Source organism: Pinus tabuliformis, chromosome J (assembly GCF_031772625.1).
Source record: "Pinus tabuliformis cultivar Carrire ecotype Pingquan chromosome J, CPIR1, whole genome shotgun sequence".
Lineage (NCBI taxonomy): Eukaryota > Viridiplantae > Streptophyta > Pinopsida > Pinales > Pinaceae > Pinus > Pinus tabuliformis.
Genome location: NC_142295.1, coordinates 193,567,693 through 193,591,178, shown reverse-complemented (window position 1 = coordinate 193,591,178; position 23,486 = coordinate 193,567,693).

The following is a 23,486-nucleotide window of genomic DNA, read 5'->3' as shown; positions in this document are numbered from 1 at the left end:
ATCGGATATTCAAAAATTTGTGGCAGAATGTTTGGTTTGCCAACAAAATAAAGTTGAAACAATTAAGACACCAAGTCTATTACAACCTTTATCCATTCCAAGCCAACGTTGGGAGGAGGTTTCAATGGATTTTATCATAGGTTTACCCAAGTCTAAGGGAAAGAGTGTCATCATGGTGGTAGTTGACATACTTACCAAGTATGCACACTTTTGTGCATTATCACATCCATTTAAAGCTAGTATAGTTTCTACTGCATTTATGGAAACAATTTAAAAGCTACATGGAAACCCAAAGATTATTGTAAGTGATAGAGATCCCATTTTCATTGGAAATTTTTAGACATAATTATTTTCTTGTCTTGGTACTCAGTTAGCTCATAGCTCATCTTATCATCCTCAATCTGATGGGAAAACTGAGATAGTAAACAAATGTTTGGAAGGATATCTTCGTTGCTTTGTATCTAATAAACAGACACAATGGGTCAAATGGTTGCCTCTGGCTGAATTGTGGTATAACACTTCCTTCCATACAGCAACAAAAATGACCCCATTTATGGCATTTTATGGATATCAGCCACCATCCATCACATCATATTTAAGAGAAAATTCTAAGGTTCAAGCAGTGGAACATCACATCGAACATCAACAACAAGTCCTCAAACTCTTAAAGGATAACCTCGTGTTGGCACAGAATATAACGAAACAACAAGCAGATCAACATTGCAGTGAAAGAAGTTTTGATGTAGGTGATTGGGTATTCCTATGGATACAACCATATAAGAAAATGTCCCTCAAGCAAGCTAAGAAGGATAATAAATTATCACCAAAGTATTATGGTCTGTACAAGGTGTTGCAAAAGATTAGTACTGTGGCATACAAATTGGAGCTTCCTACAGCTTCTCGATTACACCTAGTTTTCCATGTTTCATGTTTAAAGAAGTTTATAGGTGACAATCTCCCAGTTCAAACAATATTGCCAGAACTTGACGAGGAAGGAAAAATTATATTGGAACCGGAAGCATTCAAAGAAACAAGAACTCGACAGCTACGAAATCGATCAATTTCAGAGTATCTTATCAAGTGGAAGAACTTATCCGCTGAAGATTCCACATGGGAGGATGAGAATTTTATACAGAAGCATCCAGAACTACTCAAGCGTTGAGGACAACACTTTTTTTGAAGGAGAGGGGCATGTTGGATCCCTATAATACTAGTAATTACCCCATTACTATTGTAGTTGCATCCCTTATTAATATTTTTGTGCCCCTATTATCCCCATATTATTATTATTGTGCCCCATAGAATCCCTCTATTGTTATTTTTGTGGTTTTATATTATTATTGTTAGGTCGGCTGGGTTTTATTGTGACTCCTTAGACTCCTATATATAGAAAGGAGGTTTTGTCATTTGAATCATCCAAGAATCGTTCATTTATGTAATGTAAATGAGGTTGCCCCCTCGAAGAGGCTGAATTCTAAGGCGTTGATCTATATTTTCTATCTTTTCTTGAGCTAGTTTCATAATAGTTTATAAAGAAATTTGAGATTACTAATGCGTGTTTTTCAAATTATAACCATTCATGACTAATGATTATCTATAAATACGAGGCTAAGAAAATCAAGGAATAATTCAAACGTGTTTGATTATTTTTCTAATTTTACACAATCATTTGACTTATGCAAAGGAAACAAAATAAGTAAAAGACATAACTAAACCTACAAATGAAACCTATTCTACTTGAATGAAATATAGGATCGATCTAAAGCTAGGAATAAAAATAGAGCATAAGTAAATTCTAAATGAGAGGGATATTACACTATCTCATACTTCTACAGGGGGGTTTCTTGAGATGCATGAGTGGTTATACACTTCAGAGCAAGAACTTAAATCAACCACAAGAAACTATGAATGAACCATAACAAAGTTTTTATTACTCGAGTGCATATCAAAGAGTTTCAAGAGAACAATATTGTGAATATAAATAAACTTCAAAAGCTATATATTTTCTTCCAGGTAAATTATTTTATAGAGATTACATCATAACTAGATTGAGAGTCTTATGGCTATAAATTAGAGCTAAAGCTACATCTTAGTCTTTTAAATCTTATATAATATTTCATTTTTCACTCTTCCCTATCAGAGAAGTGAATTATGAAAGGAAATATCATTAGCCTTGATCCATTGGGTCTTCATCAAAAAATAAAATATTAGTCATTGAATCTTGCTCCCTTAATATATACCATGCTGACTTGATATTTTTCTTCCTTTTGGTATGTCATAACTTATTTGATCAAGAGTTTGGCATGAGTGATGTTTTAAACTTGTGACCTTTCTTTTGTGTCTAATACCTGTTGATCACCATATTGATAACATTTGGAAACCATGGATATGCTCATGTTGATTATAACACATGGAATCCCATAGAACCTTCAAATCATTTGTAGAATGTTAGAGCTGCATATTTTTTCATGATTCAAAATCTTTTTTCTAATCAAAGAAATTTTATAAAGAAAAAAATATAGATTTGAGATAATAATGGAAATTTACCTAATTAATATATTTGCATGGCTCAAGTGACCCTTAACTCATGATAGAGGTGTAATGATATGAGAATAAGTGACAAATTAGGTGAAAACGAAAGATAAATTGTTAAAAAGAAAGAAATTTTGTAGGCTCAACATTCCCCCACGATCAGGATTTTGCATGTCCTCATGCACCTATGGTTGAAAAAAAAAATTGTAATGATGTTCTTTAGAGAATTTATCCGAATTTTGAATCAAAACATCCAAATTTGGCTATATTCCTTTTCTCTTTACATTCACTAACCATCTTGGTTTCTTCATTAATATTTTAGCTCATAATCCTTTGATTATGTATGAGAGCATCTTGTTATTCTTTTTAATCGTCTAATTCCTATAATACCAATAACACATTCATAGAAGCATCATCTCATTCTCTACCTTGGTCAACTAATATTCATATTTTATATGATAATTTAATAATTGAAGTTCAAATTGATCAAAAACTAGAATATCATTATGCAATTTTGATTCAAGAGGAGATTTTACCTTTATATTTGTGATCCTTCTCTAATTACCCAAATTAATCATGCACCTGTTTTTGGAAAACATTTACCTCTGGATTTTTCCTTAAAGATGATTTTTTTGGCACCTTTGTCTCTATCTCACCAACTGTATGGTTTTAGGTTGATATAGATAGATTTTTCTAGTCAAGCTTATTTTTAACCTTCTATTCTTCCTTCCCTATTTCTGAGACTCCACTATTCCCTAGTTGTTTTTACTTTTAATACTCTGCCTCTCAGGTTTCCTCATGTTTTTCTTTGGTGGCTCCACTTGTTTAATTTTATGGGACTTCTTTCTTCCCATATCCTTTGGTTCGTTATTCTTCTTTGTTCTATCTCCTTGTTTCCTCCTTGTCTACCCAAGGAGGGTTTTACATACATTGCTTTCTCTTTGAACTTGTGATATCTTCCTCTGTGTCTTCAATAATTATGAACCTCTATTCTATTACACCTTGACCAACCAAATATTCATTTTCTTTAACTCCTTTCCTAGGGTTAGCGTTTGGGGAAACCCTTCTTCGACTTCTTCTCATATTTTTTACCTTCTCCTCTTTTGAATTTTCAACAAAGTGAATTCTCACAAGGAAATCTCTCCAATTATCATTATTGGCCTTTAATTCTTCCTCAAAATGTATATTGACTAAATTTTGATGATATAGAGCTCTATCGATGCTTCTCGAGTCTCGTTGAATGTTAAATTCCATCTTTTTTAAACTCGACATGATATAGTATGGTAAATTCAATTCCTTCACTTTTATTAAATGCATAAATAATCAGGCATGATAAAACAATAGGGTTCCATATCTTCCTTCACATGTAAGAAAATTTTGTAGAATGAACAATATATTTCACCATTTTGACTTTAATTTGGAGACTGGAATGCCCTTTTTAAATGATGAAATATCCATACCTGTCTTATGAAAGAATGACTTCCATGTTTCATATTTTAACCAACTAGTCTTGAACTATATTTCACCCTTTATAGGGAGATTTGTTTCTTCAGCTATGAATGATTTTTTCAACTTCAATTTGATGTCCCCAATCTCTACTTCAACCCCATCAAATGCCCATCCAAATGCCCTAGTCACCTCTATTTCATAATCCTCAAATTTCTCAATGCATTTTAACCAACTCACTTTCTCCAACTACTTCTTGACTTTACAATAGACAACCAAGAATTTCTTAACCACAATATCATGTCAGATAATGACTCTCATCGTTATGAAGGAAGTCTCACCCCATAATTACTTATTCAATAATCTATCATAGGAATCAATGGAGAAAGGCAGATGGTGAAATGAGATTTGGTGAGGGATGATGGTTTTCTTAATGGAGAGTGGTTTTGGTGATGATACTATGACATGAATCTCCCTTTTGAATCATAATTACTCATAAATCACTATGATCCTCTAATGTTGACATATGCTTCATATTTTTGAACTCTATGAATAGAATAAGGAGATTTCTATGATATGATGGAGTGGAGTGAGAGAAAATGAGTTATAATGGGTGTCATAATTAAAATATATGAGACTTTTAAGATTTATAATTAGTACATTAACTCAAATACCTATATTTTATGCTTTCATAAAATTATTTAACCATTCATATAGTTACCTTTTTGCATTACCTCATTTTTTTCCTCTGATCTTGCTTTTCTTGCAGGTCCAAAATAATTTTCTAATGAGTTAGCTATTGAATGTTGAACTGGCTATGGAATGCTAACAGTAGTCAAAAGTTTACTTCAATCCTTTAGAATACTTTCTTCTACTCAGGTTGATGATGTGGATGAATGTTGATGAATTTATCTTTAAAAGAGAAACAAATTCTTCAGACTGATTTATTTAAACTAAAGAAATTATTTACACAAAAGTAAGGGGAAAATGTAAAAGGGAACAAAGTAAAGGGAAAGGAAATTCTGAGTTCCTAAAAGATTTTGGTTTTCAACTAGGATTTTTTGCATAATGTATGTCAACAATGTTCGTTTTCATAACTATGCCTTTTATTATTACTATTATTATTTATTTTCATTTTTTTTTATTATGATTTTATTTTTACTTCTATTTTCTTTTTTATGGAAAATAAATTGCCTCTCTTTTGGTGGAAAAGCATATGTATCTCATTTTCCTACCAATTTCAAATTAGAATTTTCTTGTAATTATTCTCTTGTTAAGGGCTTTTGATAATCTAGCCCATTAACAAGAAAATTATTCCCTTCCTTATTAATGGTTTTAATCTTAACTACTCCGTTGTCGAAAATATATTTTATCTCATACTGACCCAACCATTGTGTTTGAAATTTTCTTGGAAAATATTTAAAATTAGAATCAAAGAGAAAGGCCCAATCACTTGGCTTGAACTTTTTGACCTTGATGAACTTGTCATGTCATCATTTCTTTGCTACTGGATTATGTTTGTCCTTTGAATGGCATATTTTATAATCTCATCTAAATCATTTAGTTGTGTCAATCTTTGTTTTTGAGCTTTAGAGAGATCTAGCCCTAATTTTGTTGTTGTCATGTAAATAGCCACTTGGAATTCAAAGGAAGTAAAACTTACTTCCCATAGACAAGATCATAAGGAGTACGTCCTATTGTATTCCTCCATGTGCTCTGATATACCCAAAGTTCTTCTAGAATATGTCTACCCAGTCTCTTCTAAGTAGATGCATAGTCTTGGTCAGTATGGTTTTAAGAACTTTGTTGGTGGATTCCACTTTTCCATTGGCTCGGGAATGATATGGAGTGGATTTATGATGTCTAATATTGTACTATTCCATGTTCTTATGCACTATCTTGGATATAAATTCATACCATGTTTTGTTGCAATTTCCCTTGGAACACCAAAATGAGTGAAAATATCCTCAAAAAGAACTGTAACAATAGCATTTTCAGTAGAAAAATTTAGTGGCTTAGAATCTACCCATCTGGTAACATAATTTGTGAAAAAAAAGTATATACCTTTTTTTCTTGGATGAAGGATTAATAATTCCAAGAAAATCTAGAGCCCATATTTTTAAAATTCTCTATTAGTACCTGTGGAAGTAGAAGCATTTCATATGTTTGGATTGGTCTCCCCATCCTCCAGAAACTATCAAAAATGGTTCTCCACATAGTTCATCATGACATGCCTTAAGTATCTATGGTACTTTGTCTTCTCAAACACATTTTATAATAATCATATCCGATCTTGTTTTGTATAATTCTCCTTTTATCCAAGAATAAGGTGCGCTGGCTTTGATGACTCTTTGTCTTTCTTTTGTTAATAGCTTAGGAGGAAATTTTCTTGTAGCCAAATAATTAGCAGTATTTTTAAACCAAGGAGTTTTATTAGATACTACAGAAAGATATTCATCACGAAAATTAGCTACTGCAAGAGTATTATTATTATCATTTTGCATCAAGGAAAGGAAATCAGTAAGTATGTTTTTTTGTTTTTTTCCTACCATATCTAATATGGTAATATTAAATTCCTGTAATAATAAAATACATATATAGTAATTTTTCCAGTTGTAATTGGCATGTTCATAAAATATCTAATAGCAGAATGATCTGTGTGAATAAAAGTCTCATACCAAGTGATGAAATTTATAAACTTATTAATGGCATGAACAACTTCTAAAAGCTCATTTCTTGCGACTATATAATTTAACTCTATAGTAGTCAAATTGTTACTCGTATAATATATAGCATAAGGGTTTAGTTATTTTTATCCCAGTATATCTCCTAGAGATATATATGAATCATCAGTAGAAATATGAAATGGAAGGGACCAATTTTTCCCTCTTAAAAATGGTGCTTTAGAAATTTTCTATTTCAACAATTTGAAATCATTTTAACAATCAGAATTCCAATGAAATTCATAATCCTTTGTGATTAATTTGAAAAGTGGTGAATCAAGATTTGTGAAGTCTTCTATAAACCTTCTATAGTAACCTGTGCATCCAAGAAAACTTCTAAAATCTCTTTGACATGTTGGTACTAAAATTTTGGAGGTAAATTCAACCTTTGATGAATCCACCTTGATTCTAGCACATGAAATATGATAACCCAAAACAATTCACTTTTTAAACATCATAAAGCATTTTTAATTACTTAATGGAAGATTATATTATTTACATCTAACAAGTACTTTTTCTAATTTTTCCACAGCTTCTTCAAAAGTATTCTCATAAATAGTAAAATCATCCATATAAATTCTACACAATCATGGATCAAGTAAAGTACCTAATACTGCTCTTTGAGATGTAGCAAGTGAATTTCACAAAGCAAAGGTAAGTACCATATAACAATATGTAACCCATGGACATGTAAAAGTTGTCTTTTCTTGATATTAAGATGCAAGTTGAATCTAATTGTATTCATTGAAACCATCAAGAAAAGAGAAATATTGTTTTCCTGCGAGTGCATCTAATACTTTATCAATAAAAGGTAATGGGAAATTATGTTTTAGAGTTTCTATATTTGATTCTCAATAACCAAGGGTGAAACTGATTATCCATCTAAAATAGGGTAAATAAAATTTACATTAAGCAATTTTTGTAATTCTTATTTGACAGTCTCCCTCAAATTAGGATTCATCCTTCTCTAGCGTTATCTTACAAATTTGGAATTCTCTTTTATATAAATATGATGGATACATGTATTTATATTAATTCATTTTATGTCAGTATATTCCCATGCGAATGCATAGGAATGTTTTTGTAGCATATTTATTAATTGTTTATTTTCAAATTCCTCCAAGTTAGTGTTGATATTTAATGTTTTTTTGGGATAAATTTCTAATAGAGAAATGCCAAAATTTTCCATCGATTTTAATGATATTTTTTATTGTCGAGATGAAAAGTATTCAATACTACATTCTTTCTAAAAGTTTTTTCTAACATATGCACACAATAATTTTCTTCAAAATATGAAGAAAAATCATGGTTATTCATTAAATTCATTGAGTGACCTTCCTCATCATTTTGTGAGATAGTTAAAATTGGCTGAATATCTTGATACTCTTCATCATATTCTTCAATCCATTATTCATTCTCTATTTTAGTACATTTTCTTGTTGGTGGATAATGTGAACTTTTTAGTGGTATTTTCCATTAGAAATAAACATATCGCCAGAACTACAACTTATGAATGCATCAGTTGTAGCTAAGCATGGTCTACCAAGAATCAATAGATGTCCTCCTAGATTATTTTTGGGAGTTAATATCATAAAATAAGATATGATACCCCTATTAATCTAGGGATATTGATACATATTCTAATATACCCTTACATTTCATAACAAATCTATATACTAATTACAATAAAGTAGGAGTATATTAAAGATTGGTTAATCTTAATTCATCCATAGTATTCTTTGTCACAATATTTATAGTTGCACCTAAGCCAATCAATGTGTTTGGAATTTCTATACCATTTATATGAATATTTACAATGGGACTACATGGATCTAACTATTTTTTAGTTGTTGGTTTTCCCATCATAGCGTGTGCAATTTTTCCTACTAATTGTACTCTTTGAATTTATTTATTTTCTTCCAGTTTTTCTAATACACAACTCCTTTATTTGTTTAGAGAAAAATAGGGATTTCCTTTATAGCTTGAAGAAATGGAATTTTCATGCAAATATTTTCAACTCATCTAGCATGCTATTATCAAGTAAAACTATTTTATTCTCTATACCTTTTTCAGTTTGTAATCTCTCTAGAAAAGGAGGATTTTGTAAGGTAATAAAGGGTTTATCAACTAGAGTATTTGTAGGAGTTGGTTTTATTTTGTTTCCATCTATTTGTGTAGGAATATATCCTTTTTTAGGAGTCTTTTCCTATTCAAGATTTTCCTCCTTTTCAGGAATTTTCTCCTCTTTATATCCTTGAATGACAATAGGGGTTGTTTTCGTTTGGAAAACCCAACCAAATCTAAGTTGGACATCATTTAAATCTAGAGGAGCTATCATGTAAGCTTGAAAATTTTGGCCTTCAGCATTATAATTGGGTTGTTGAGGTGCTTTATTATTAGGATCATAGAGTAGTTGTGTAGGCAACCGATTTGATTGGTGAGGAAATGAAGTTGATAGTAATGGAAGGGGTTGAACTGTAGTCAATTGAGGTTGGAATTATGGTTGGATAGGTTCTGGAGGTTGGGGTGGAGAATAGTACTGAGGTTGTTATTTAGGATATTGTTTAAATATTAAGGGTGTTGGGGATTTCTACCATAAGAACCTTGCATCCTTTTGACCAAGATGACTTTTGAGGTTGAGGTGGCCAAGTTTGCCATGGTAATGGTGTGTTGCAATTACTATGTGGTTGTGCATAGGATTGAAATTGTGCATTAGGATATTGTGCCATACATGTTTGACCAAGTTGCCATGGTCTTCGAGGAGCAACATAACAAGGTTGTTCTATTTTACTTGTCCTAACGTCCCCTTGGTAAACAACTTTTAGTCCTAGAATTGAAGGGAAATACTTTGTAGCATGAGTCTCTACACATACAACACAAAATTCAACATTTTCAAGAGGACATTCTAGTAATGCATGTTTCTTCCTACATTTAGGATAGAAAATAGATAAAGCAACATTTTTTCCTTTCTGATTTTCTTTTATTCTTAGCATATCAATTTTCTCACTAAGATTACCAAGAATATTAATTTTAAAGTTATCAAGAAAATTATCAAGTTCTACTTTACTTACTGTTCCTAACAGAGATTTACTTACTCTTAACAAAATTGGATCTCTTAGACTCCTACCATATTTTTACTTTCCTCTTGTAATATGTTTACGTAATTCACAATTTTCTTGAAAATATAATTGAGACACATTGAATTTATCCATTAATTTAAGAAGATCAATCCTTTCATCCCTTACAGATTTTAGTAAGATATTTTTTAATGTACTTAGTCATAAATCATGCAATCAAACTCTTTTAACATTATATGTAAATCTCTCTACTAAATCTTCAAGGATTCCATTACCTTTTTAAGTCATTTTTAAAACTTCTTGTCTATGTTCATGATGTATACAATAATCTTTATATTTTTCAAAAAATATTATTTTCATGTCATCCCATGTCCTTATATAATCAATTCCTAAACCCATGGACCATTTTAGAACCCCATATTCCAATGTAGGTAGAAACAATTTCAACTTTTGAATATCAATTAAATAATCACAAGAATGACATAATACCTTAAACCAAAAGAGAAATGTTTATGGGTCCTCATTTCTCATACCATATAAGATATGAAGAATCGATGGAGAAATATTCTTCATAATAATAGTAATATCAGTATCTTGAATAGGAAATCCAAAAGGATCCTCCTCTTCACGATAGTCTCCATCATTTCCTATTCCTCCTCTTCCACCTCTACCACCTCTTTTTGGTCTTCTAAATCCTCTACCTCCACCAATGAATTTTCTTTCCTCTACATCATGTACCTCTCCTTCTTTTTTCATTGTAGAATATTCTAAACTTATAAAAGGATCCTCAACATGATTCTCTAATCGGAATGGAAACTGGCATCCACCCATGCTAATTATCCACCAATGGAATGTTCCCATGGTATTGTAAGTGGCATCCACCCGTGGTATTTATCCACCCATGGTATTGTAAGTGACATCTAGCCATGGTATTCATTCACCCATGGTATTTACCCACCTATGGAATTTACCCATGGTATTATAACTAAAAAAACTATAACTAACAAGTCACATTTCATAAAAGGACATATTGTCCACCACAATGTAGCTTTTACAATTATTCTCTATTTTAATAAAAATTTTCTTCATGATTTTCTTTACTGTGTGTTCTCCTATTTTCTTTTGGCATTTTATTTTTTAGATCTTGGGGGCCTCTAGATCTTTGAGAGGGGAGGGGAGATCTAATAATTTGAAATGACAAAAGAAAAGAGGAGAACACACAGTAAACAAAACCACCAATATTTTTTTATTAAAATAAATAATAATTGTAAAAACTACATTGTGGTGGATAATCTGTCCTCTTACAAAATGTGACTTGTTACATACAATTTGTTTTAGTTACAATACCACAGATAAATTCCATAGGTGGGTAAATACCATGGGTGAATGAATAACATGGGTAGATGCCACTTACAATACCATGGGTGGATGAATACCATGGGTGGATTGAACTTTCCATTCAGATCATTATCTCCTTCAGGGTCCTCTTCTTCCATATCTTCTTATTTTTTTTCCTCTACCAATGGTTCTTCAGGAAAATTTTCTTCTTCTTCTTCTTCTTCTTCTTCTTCTCCTTCCTCACTAGGTACTTTTAACTCTTTTCCAATGAGTTGTTCACCTATTTAATAAAGGAAGATTACTCCTTTGGCTGTAGATGTAGGTTCTTCTGCCACTGCTTTTATATATGAATTTGGAGATTCTCTAGGTATAATTTCTGATCTTTGTACCTCGGGAAGCCTTAATATACCTACAAAATATGGAATGTGTGATATGGAGGTTGATGTGGATCTTACAACACCATGTGGTCTAGTGGGGGTGGTTGGTGATGTTGGAATTAAGTTATGCCCTTTGAAAAATCTACCCCTAGAATATCATCCTCTATATATGAATCCTAAATGATTTAATATGAGTTTTTAATTGTGCATCTAATAATGAATGCAACTAGTACGATATGAAATTGTAACAACTCTGGTTATGAAGAAAAACACAATCTTGATGTGCAATTTCTTTCATCTCATCTTACCACTCCTCCTAAACAGAGTTGTATAAAATGAAATGAAAAATGCATTACCTACAAATGATTCCATGACAACAACAACAGAAATGTTGGGTAATTGAATTGATGGTTAAACTACTTATGATTTAACAATAAATCCATGGTTCATATTATTATGAAACACTTTGCACTACATATGTTGGGACACTAACTCTTGATGAAAAGAAAAACTTAAAATGAAATTGCAAAACTTAAAATGAAATTATATTCATGAGGATATCCAAATGAGCACACACTTTCTTTCTCAAGCAGCAATCTCTAAAGAAAGCAATAAATTCTTAACAAGAAAGAAATGGAATCTTTGATCTATGGAATTAAAATGACCGTTTTATTATAGGAAAAGTAATGTGATTCTATGCTAAAAAAAAAATTCTAAGATAATTTAATTGACAAATATAATGTAGAAAGTGATAAATTCTAAATTTAGAAAGCAATAAATCTTAATTCTAAGAAGGCAGTAAATTCTAGTCTTATAAAAGCAATGAACTCTAATTCTAGGAAAAAAATAAACCTTTTATACTAGGAAAAATAAAGGCATTCTATTCTAAAGCAATGTAAGGTCCCACCTTACCAACCATTAGTATTATACTAAGGCTGACTCAAAATCTGATTTAAGTTTAAGTTTTTAAGAGGTAAAAGTTAATGCAAGGTCATATATCTATATTTTTATTTTTATTGGTAATTGGTATTCTTTACACTACACACTAATTTCTCCTAACTAACTAACCCAAGGTAATATTAAACTTCTCATTAAAGCTACAAGTTCATGGTTCCTCAAGATCCAAAACTTACAACCATAAGTCTTAAAACAACATTTAAACTATAGAGACTTTAGTGGGAGTAAAGGTTTATTTTTTTCCTAGCCACAATTTCCAATAAGCTAGTTGTTCATTCCATTGCAATTAAAAGTGTTTAAGAGTGACTAATTTTATTTTGTTCCAGAAAATATTCCTATGAATTCTTTGGTAAAACAAAGGGAAGAAAAACAAGATAAATCAACTTATAAAGGAGTGGTTTCCAATTATTATGAATTTATATGTGAGCTAACAATTACAACAATTCACCTACCCAATTTTCCTTCCATGGATTTTTAATTCAATGGAATCATCATGCTTATTATTTGAGATATTTCCAAAAACACCTTGGTTTCAAATCCTAAATTCACTTAGTCATATTTATAGACGATTCACAGATGTAATTAACTACAACCATTGAAGCATTATGTCAAATAGTCTACAAGAATGAAATGTACAACCATTGAGGAATTTTGTCAAACACTTACAACCATAAACCTTAAGATGATTTCACCACAATTAACTAACATGAATCTAAGATTACATAACTTCTTTTTCATTGTTAGTAATGCCAATAAGTGAACCTAATACATAAGTAGAACTGTCATCCATCTTGATTGCTGCATATACAAAAATTTAGGCACATAATGACTATAAATATTTAATAATGTTTACAAATAGCTCGTCGTGATGTAGCTACATCCGTTTGAGAATTTTGAACAATGATTAGCAGTCACAAAACAAGCTACTAGCTATTAAACTATCAAACAAGCGATCACAAATTATTTAAACTACCAATCTATTAACCACTGAGACTTTAAAATAAGAATTCCAAGTTTATATAATAGACTTGTTTCATAAAAAGAGATTACCAGGTAAATCACAGCCAAAAAGAAATAGCAAGACAAACCACGAGGAAGCAACAACAAATCTGTAAAATATAGCATATTATAGAACCAGATTCTGAAATTCTGAAATTCTGTTTCTTCAAATCAAAGTTTGGGTGACATGGCCATAAGTTATAGATACCCCCTGAAGTTAAAATGAATTGAATAGAAATGCCCAGAAACATGATTATTTAAAACCACAACCAAAAGCAAATTCCTACTATCTCATTTACCACTTTTGTCAAACATATAATGTGCAAACTTATCTATAGCTGTAAAAAGAGAAGGAAAAACCAAATTTATGTTATTAACATGTTTTCATAAAACTCCTGGCAACCTGAATGCTTCAACCATTAAGACATGATGTAAATCAACTTGCAATGAATCTGTAAAAAAAACTTACATAAAATAAACTACAGTTATTGCAAAATTCCTTCAACATTTAGTGTGCAGCATTTGATATACATCTAAGTTTCAATCAACAACCAAATAAGCAAAAATTTTAGGTCCCTATACTACTAGTGTAACACCTTATTGTTATTAGTACAACCCCTTTATTATATTGTTTTGCCCATGTAGTCCCCATATTGTTATTATTGTGCCCTTACAATATTATTGTTATGTCGGATCTGATTATATTATGACCCCTTAGACTCCTATATAGAGAAAGGAGGTCTTGTCATTTGTATCATCTAAGAATTGTTCATTTGTGTAATGTAAGGGAGGTTTCCCCCTCAAAGAGGCTTATTTATAAGGAATTGATCTATCTTTTCTATCTTTCTGTGAGCTGGTTTCATAACAATTGGTATCAAAGCTTTGGATTCTAGTGTTTTCTCTGCTCCAAATAGGTCATTGTGGCATTTTCACTATAACATTTTTTTTGCAATGTTTCAGAAGCAAAAAAAAAACCCATTCGAGCCGAAATCACACTGAAGCTCATGTCTGAATTTACAAAAACTTATTTATGAGAGGGAAATGTTTCCAATACTTCATGCACTTAAGAAATGGTGACCCTACCTAATGGGAACACACTTCAAGGTAAAAACAGATCATGATAGTCTTAAATACTTTTTAGAACAAATATAATCCTCTTAAGAGAAATAAAAATGCATCACAAAGATGTTGGGTTATGACTTTGAATCATCTACAAAAAAGGGAAGAAAAATGTTGTGGCAGATGCACTCTTAAGAAAGGATGAGGATGTGGAAGCATTGTTTTGTGTTATTTATATTATCCAACCAGATTAGATAAACGAAGAAAGGTATGAATGGAAGAAGGAGGAAGAAGTGTGGCCACTCATTCAAAAGTTGCAGAAGGTCCCAATTCAATCAATATTGATAGAACTGGATGAGAAAGGAAAAATCATATTGGAGCCTACAACAGTCATAGAAACAAGAACCCGACAACTACGAATTCAATCAATTTCATAGTATCTCATCAAGTGGAAGAACGTACCTGCTGAAGATTCCACATGGGAGGACAAGAATTTTATACAAAAGCATCAAGAACTACTCAAGTGTTGAGGACAATACTTTTTGAAGGAGAGGGGCATGTTAGGTCCCTATACTACTAGTGTAACCCCTTATTGTTATTAGTACAACCCCCTTATTATATTTTTGTGCCCATGTAGTCCCCATATTCTTATTATTGTGCCCCATAGAAGCCCACTATTATTATTATTGTGCCCTTACATTATTATTGTTATGTCGGCTCTGATTATATTATGACCCCTTAGACTCCTATATATAGAAAGGAGGTCTTGTCATTTGTATCATCTATGAATTGTTCATTTGTGTAATGTAAATGGGGTTTCCCCCTCAAGGAGTCTTATTTACAAGGTGTTGATCTATATTTTATATCTTTCTGTGAGTTGGTTTCATAACAAAAGAGAATGTAATGAACTACAAAATAAACACAATATAATGTTGTCAACATACCTAGCAGTGAATTTATACAACTCAAAAAAATGGGAGTATGCTCTAGCTCTAATATCCTCACCAACTCATGGTGAACCACCAGGTTTTCCTCCCAACCATATCCAGGAAGAACTTCTCCCAGTGGAACCCTCGAATTGCAAAAGCTCACCAGAACTACCAAAAGACAACGATAGAGATATTTTCCAGGAAAAATGAGGAAGCAAAGTTTCACTTCCTCTCAATACCACTCATGGCCAACCTCAATAGCTAGAGATCTTAGGATTTTAATAAGAATTTCATATTTACTATGGAAGCGATTGGCTACTTTCCATATCTCCCCCTCTCACTATCTTCCTGAAGTCTCTTCCACTCTTGGCCTCATAATCCCCTCCCAAGTGAGAATACATGAGACTCATATATAGGAGGAGCAACCAATTCTTTTCATAAAGGAGGAGTAATGTGCATGCATTGGATTCCATTTACAGGAGTGTAACTTATGCCATTAAGGAGAGGTATGCATGCCTTAGTTAAGGAGAGTGTAACATCTGCATTGAAGAGAGTGTAAGAGGAATATTTTATGACATATTTTCAATGAGTGAAAAGGAATATGCCACTCTTTGATGAGTGCATAAAATAGAGTGTAATGAATTATTTAAAAGAGAGAGAGAGAGTTACATAGAGCCATGAGAGTCATGAAGGAGATGTGTGAATTTATTGACGAGATAAAATTGACTTCTAATTCCTTTTTAATAATAATATCATAGTCTCTTAAAAGATAATATTAATATTAATAATATTGAGCGTTCAATCAAGATTGAACTATTAGTATTGATTAATGATAAGTTAAGTTGTTTTTATTCAAATCTGCTTGATTACCAATTTATGCAAGGTGACTTTCTATTTTTGGAAAGTCGTGCTTGAGATGCTGGACATGAATTTCTATTTTTAGAAAGTCATTCCAGAATTGTGAGAATGAAATTTTATTTAAGGAAATTCATCCATGAGTGGTATTTTTCTTCTGGAGAATAGATATTTCACACCCCTATTTCATGCATCTTTGTGCCTTAGTAGATTGAGGACTTGACGCCATGATATACTCCAAAGATCCAAGATTCCACAATTTGATCCTTTTAAATATTTAGGACTTCGCGCCCTAAATATACAAGACTCCATGTATTTACCTTTCTTGTATTTAGGACTCCACGTACTAATTTCCATACCCTCTCATCTACTGTGCTTTGAAACTTTATGTTTCTCCTTATGTTACTAATTGTGAGCTTTTACCCATATGATGGTTCGCCGGTAAGGCCTTGTTCAAAGACTTGTACACTTTACAATCTCATATCAAAGGAATCAAATGAATTTCATAATGAAAATAACTTAATCACATTTTACCTAGAATGGTGCATAGCTTCCACAGTCATTCATAATTGAACATCCTTGTTAGAAAATGACTAGGTACCCTACCACATCCTACTTAGTACAATATTAGACATATATAATCACACAAATCATGTATCATCCATAAATCATCATTAACCATATATTCCGCATAACCATGAGCATCCATGTGTCTATGTGTCTTAATATTGGATCACCATCCAAGTCACACATGCTTCATAAATCAGATACAAAAGGAAAAACATATGTATAACATTTACTTAACCAAAACCATCTGATACAGATAATCAATGATGCCACATATAGGAGGAAATATAAATATATAAAACATTGTTCCCCAATGCAGTGATTAATTTTCCATGCATAAACATAAAAGGAAATATAACTATGTATATAAAACATTATTCCTTAATCAAATGATCAACCTGTCATATATATAACTCGTCAAAAATCACCCTTCATGGGAGTGACAAAACTATACTAGGAAAAAAATAGGACACTACATAAGTAAATAACTAGAATGAAATTGTGTTTATAAGAGAAACTTGATATTAATGATGTGTGTGTTTCAAATTAGAACCATTCATGACTAATGATTATCTATAATTATGAGACTAAGAAAATCAAGAAATAATTCAAATGTTTGTTAGGCCCCTATACTACTAGTGTAACCCGTTATTGTTATTAGTATAACCCACTTATTATATTGATGTACCCATGTAGTGCCCATATTGTTACTATTGTGCCCCATAGAAGCCCACTATTGTTATTATTATGCCCTTACATTATTATTGTTATGTCGGCTCTGATTATGTTATCACCCCTTAGACTCCTATATATAGAAAGGAGGTCTTTTCATTTGTATGATCCAAGAATTGTTCATTTATGTAATGTAAAGGAGGTTGCCCCCTCGAAGAGGCTGAATTCTAAGGCATTGATCTATCTTTTCTATCTTTTCTTGAGCTGGTTTCATAACATTTGGTATCAGAGCTTTGGATTCTAGGGTTTCGCTGCTCCAAACAGGTCATCGTGGCATTTTCGCTATAACTTTTTTCTGTGACGTTTCAGAAGTCGCAAGAAAAACCCATTTGAGAAGGAATCGTGCTGAACCTTGGGTCCGAATTTCAGAGCTTTTCGCGTGATATTTGCGGAGATATGATCTGAGGAAGTTGGTCTTTTTGCAGACTCCTCAATTACATTCCAAACAGGTGACCTGGGGAAAATCGTCATAACTTTCTTTCTGAGCATCAGATTGAAATTTCGCAAGAAGGTACAGAAAGAGGATGGACTGTATTTTTATTTTATATATTTTTTAGAGTCATATATTGAAACAGTGACACGAGGCACTTCTTACAAGTTCGCTCTACTGAACTAGTCTACAATCAGGTCACTGCGGGAAATTGTGCATAACTCTTTCTTGGAGAATCCAATTTGGATCAGACTAGTGGCATTGGACAGAGGACATAGAAGGCTACTATAGGTTGCAATTTCAGAACTTAGAGATTGAAAAGTGCAGAGTTACAGTCGTTTCAAGGTCGAGCTCCTAAAATCAAGAAAAGGCAAGATGAGGAAGTTTGATGGCAAGGATCCGGTAAATTGGATACTTCAGATGGAGCAATATTTTGATCTACATGGTGTACAACTATTACAAAAGGTATGTATTGCATCTTCATATTTAGAACCAGATCAATTTTTATGGTAAAATCGGCTTTGTTCTCGTAAACAACTTGTTACGTGGTCAATTTTCACGGAGGAAATGATAGCACATTATGAGGATACAAAGAGCAACACCTTCTTTAGAGCAACACCACAATAATTGGAAAGAGTAAAAGGGCTTTGTGACATAGTGGAAAGCAAAATTATGGAAACCAAGAAGCATACCTCTCACAACTATAAATATGGAAGTGTTGTTTCTCCTAGCCTTCCACAACCTACAAGGGTTACACCACAACAATTGGAAGAAAAAAGAGAAAAAGGGCTTTGTTACAATTGTGATAGCAAATGCACTAAAGGTCATAAGTGTGGTGAGAAGAAATTATTTTACATAGAATATGAAGAGGAGGAAGAAAAGGATCAAGAAACATCAAAAGAAGAAGATATATGCCAGGACCTCACCCCAGAGAAAGAAGAAACGAATCAGACCATATCTTGTAAAGCATTGGCAAGAATTACCACTCCTCAAACTCTCAAGATAGAAGGACATATGAAGAAGAAAAAGGTGCAAGAAGTGAAAGATCACATCGAGAAAGAAGAAATGAATCCAACCATATCTTATAATTCATTGTTCGAAATTACCACTCCTCAAACTATCAAGATAGAAGGACATATTAAGAAGAAAAATGTTCAAGAAGTGAAAGATCACATCGAGCATCAAGAAATGAATCCGACCATATCTTGTAAAGGATTGGAAGAAATTACCGCTCCTGAACCTCTAGAGATAGAAGGACATATCAAGAAGAAAAAGGTTCAAGCAGTGAAATATCACATCGAGCATCAACAACAAGTTCTCCAACTTTTAAAGGATAATGCCACTTCGGTGCAAAATCAAATGAAACAACAGGTAGATCAACATCACAGTGAAAAATGTTTTGATGTAGGTGATTGGTTATCTTGACCGTTACATCTCAATCAAGCTATTTATGAGAAGGAAATGTTGGAAATACTACATGCACTTAAAAAATGGCAACCTTACCGAATGGGAAGACTCTTCAAGCATGAGGATGTGGAAGCATTGTTTTGTGCTATTTCTATTATCCAACCAGATTGGATAAACAAAGCAAGGGATGAATGGAAGAAGGACGAAGAAGTATGGCCACTTATTCAAAAGTTGCAAAAGATCCCAATTCAAACAATATTGCCAGAAATTGAAGAGGAACGAAAAATCATATTGGAACCAGGAGCAGTCATAGAAACAAGAACCCGACAGCTACGAAATCGATCAATTTCAGAGTATCTCATCAAGTGGAAGAACTTACCTGCTAAAGATTCCACATGGGAGGACAAGAATTTTATACAGAAGCATCAAGAACTACTCAAGCGTTGAGGACAACGCTTTTTGAAGGAGAGGGGCATGTTAGGCCCCTATACTACTAGTGTAACCCCTTATTGTTATTAGTATAACCCACTTATTATATTGATGTACCCATGTAGTGCCCATATTGTTACTATTGTGCCCCATAGAAGCCCACTATTGTTATTATTATGCCATTACATTATTATTGTTATGTCGGCTCTGATTATGTTATAACCCCTTAGACTCCTATATATAGAAAGGAGGTCTTTTCATTTGTATGATCCAAGAATTGTTCATTTATGTAATGTAAAGGAGGTTGCCCCCTCGAAGAGGCTGAATTCTAAGGCGTTGATCTATCTTTTCTATCTTTTCTTGAGCTGGTTTCATAACAATGTTTTTGTTATCTTTCCAATTTTGCTCAAGTTCTTGACCTATGCAAAGGAAACAAAACAAGTAAGTAAAAGATAGAACTAAAGCTGTAAATAAAAGCTATGCTACTTGAATGAAATAGAGGATTAATTTAAATCCATGAATAAAAACAAAGCATGAGTAACTTATAAATGAAATCAATATCACATTATCTTGTACTTTTGTAGGGGGGTTCATGAGATGCACAAGTGGCTATCATCTTCAAAGAGAACTTAAATTGACCACAAGAAATTATGAACGTGCCATAACAGAGTTTATATTGCTGAAATGTGTGAAATAGAGTTTCAATACAACAATATTGCAAATATAAACCAACTTCAAAATCTATCTATTTGCTTCTAGGTGTAGAATTTTATAGATTTTACATCATAACTAGATTGAGAATCTTACGGCTAGAAATTAGAGCTAAAGTGACATCTCATTATTTTAAATCTAATAGAACATTTACTCTTTCACAATTCGCTATCGGGGAAGTGAATTCTTAAAGGAAATAGCATTAACACTTATCCATCGAGTCTTCATCATATCATCAAATCTTAGACTTTGAATCATGCTTGCTTGATATAAAACATGCTCACTGGATGTTATGCTTCCTACAGGTGTTCCATAATTTATTTGACCAAGAGTTTAACTTGAGTGATGTGTTAAACCTATGAACTTCCACCTATGGTTGATAGGTGGATTACCCTCTCAGCAACATTTTACAACCATGGATATGCTCCTACTAATTCATAACACATTGGATCCTATAGAACCTTCAAATCAGCTGCAAAATGTTACGGGAGCTATGAAATTTCTACAATTCAGTGGCTTATATCTAATCAAAGAAAATTTATAAATAAAAACATATGAACAAAGGTGTAATGATATGAATAGGTGAATATATGGGTGAAAACAAGAGATAAACTGTCGAAAGAAGGAAATTTTGGAGGCTCAACCAATCCATTAAGGTACCCTCATTAGTCAAATTTCTCTAAGACTCATAGAAGCATGTGGTATGTTACATCACTATCCTTGACATTTTGGTTAAGGGTTGGTCGGTGTTCATTTTTAGTTGCAAAGCAAATGGAAACAAAATTATGGGAAAAAAGGTGGAGTTAGGAGTTGTTTGGGTGGGTCCTTCATAATTGGTTGGTATAATTGGATTTAATCAAGGACTAGGTCATCATAATCAAAGTTTTGGACATTCTTCCAAGGATCCTTCTATTTTTCTATAGAAAGAAGGTTCTAGTTTCCATTGGGAACAATCTTGTTACCTTTTCTTATTTGGATCAAGTTTTGGAATCAAAGAAGGATAAAATATGGGCATGTGTTCAAATTGAAGTGGATCTAACATGTATTCTCATTGCAAAGTTGGACTTGGTTATGGGGGACAAAATATGGAATGAGGAGATCAATTGTTGGCAACTTCCATTCCATTTTTTTTTTCCATGAGGTAGGTCATTTTTAGGAAAATTCTTGGCATGTTCAACACTCTCCTTATGGACCTATCAAAACTTGGGTTACAAAAGAAAGTGTATGCCACTAAGGATTTTTTGGCTGACATGCAATCATCAAACATTAGGTAGTCTACTAAGAAGGCCATCCCTCTATTGAATTTTACTCATATTAACACTAATCAGGTGGAGTGACTTGTCATCCCTAGAATAGTGTCTTTTGCACACTTCCTCTTCTTCTTTGGGCCCACTCTTTATTTATTGTCTCTTTTCCCATTCTATCCGACCTTATGGTGCTCTAAAATAGGTTTCCTCACCTCCTATTCCATTTTATATGCTCCCTATCCCTCCCTAGAGCCTCTCTAGACATCGCCATATGCAATCCCTAAGGCATTTCTATGTGTTTATATCTTTGTTTCTCGCAAAGAAATTTCCCTAGTTTATCATATCTGAGGGCAGGGATATTCCCTATATCCTCATGAAAAACATAAGGATGCCCCCCTCCAATGAATGGATAGCTTCAGATCCCATTCATTTCAAACCCATTGGGAAAAATTCATCTTTTCTCAAACCTTGTGAGAAGCAAATGATGGAAATCAAGATGGGAAAGTCAACTTCAACTTATAAGGCCCTTAGAGTAGCTAAATCCCTAAGCATAAGTTCTCCATGATCACCCTCTCATTTAATGTGAGAAGACTTCGGGGCACCCAAAAAATATTGGCCCTCAAAAGTCTTGTCCAAAGTAATAACTTGGGCACTATTCATATCTATGAAATTATGTGTGATCGAAAAAAAGATAGAGCTTATTTGGAACCTTCACTTGGACATTGGTCCTTGTGTTTTTTGGATGTGGATGGTATATCAAGGGGATTGATATAGAGCTAGAGCCTAACATTCAAAGCTCTCTCCTCTTCTCTCTTCAATTCTTCCATTTTCCTTAAGTTGGAGCTTAAATACTTCGGTGCTAATTTTCTCTTTTAAATTTATAAGGCCCTTATGGTGATAGAATTCCCTTTTGGGAATATTTGGCCTTTATAGATTCTTCCACAAATCCTCCTATTTTTGTTGGAAGTAACCTAAATGTCACTCTACTAATGCATGTGTTTTGGGGCCCTAATCCTCATTCGAACCCCCAAAGTTATTAATTTTCTGATTTCATGAGAAAGCATAGGCTTGCAGACATTGAACTTGCAAAATTATTTCCTACTTGGAGGAATGTTTGAACTTAGGAGAACAACGTCTCTAAATGACGAGTGAATTTTTATTTTCAAATATTTTTTTATTAGAATTTTTAATTTGAGATATAATGTGGCTATAGGGGGGTCTTAAATCATAGGAACATCCTATTCCTTTTTCTTCCTAGATGTGGTTGAAGAATCCTCCCTTTCAAATTCAATCTAGCAATAGTAGAAAATGATAAATTAGTGACTAGGTGACTAAAAATGTTAGTCACCACAACTTTTCCAACAGAAATACTACCAAACATGAGAAATCTTTAGTGACCCAACTAAAAATTACTAACATAAATCACTAATTTAGTCTCAGGTTAAAATATATGACAAGCTAATAAGAAATACAACTCAAAATGACCAAAATAAATGACTAATTTAGTCTAGGAACAAAAATACGACTACCTTACAAGTACTACAATAATATGAATCACTTGATTATGTTATTAATTTTAATTGTGTCAAGCAATTTAAACTTACAAGTGATAGAGGATTGGAAGTTTGTTAAATATTGGACTAAAGGTTATCATTCCTTAAACAATTCTTC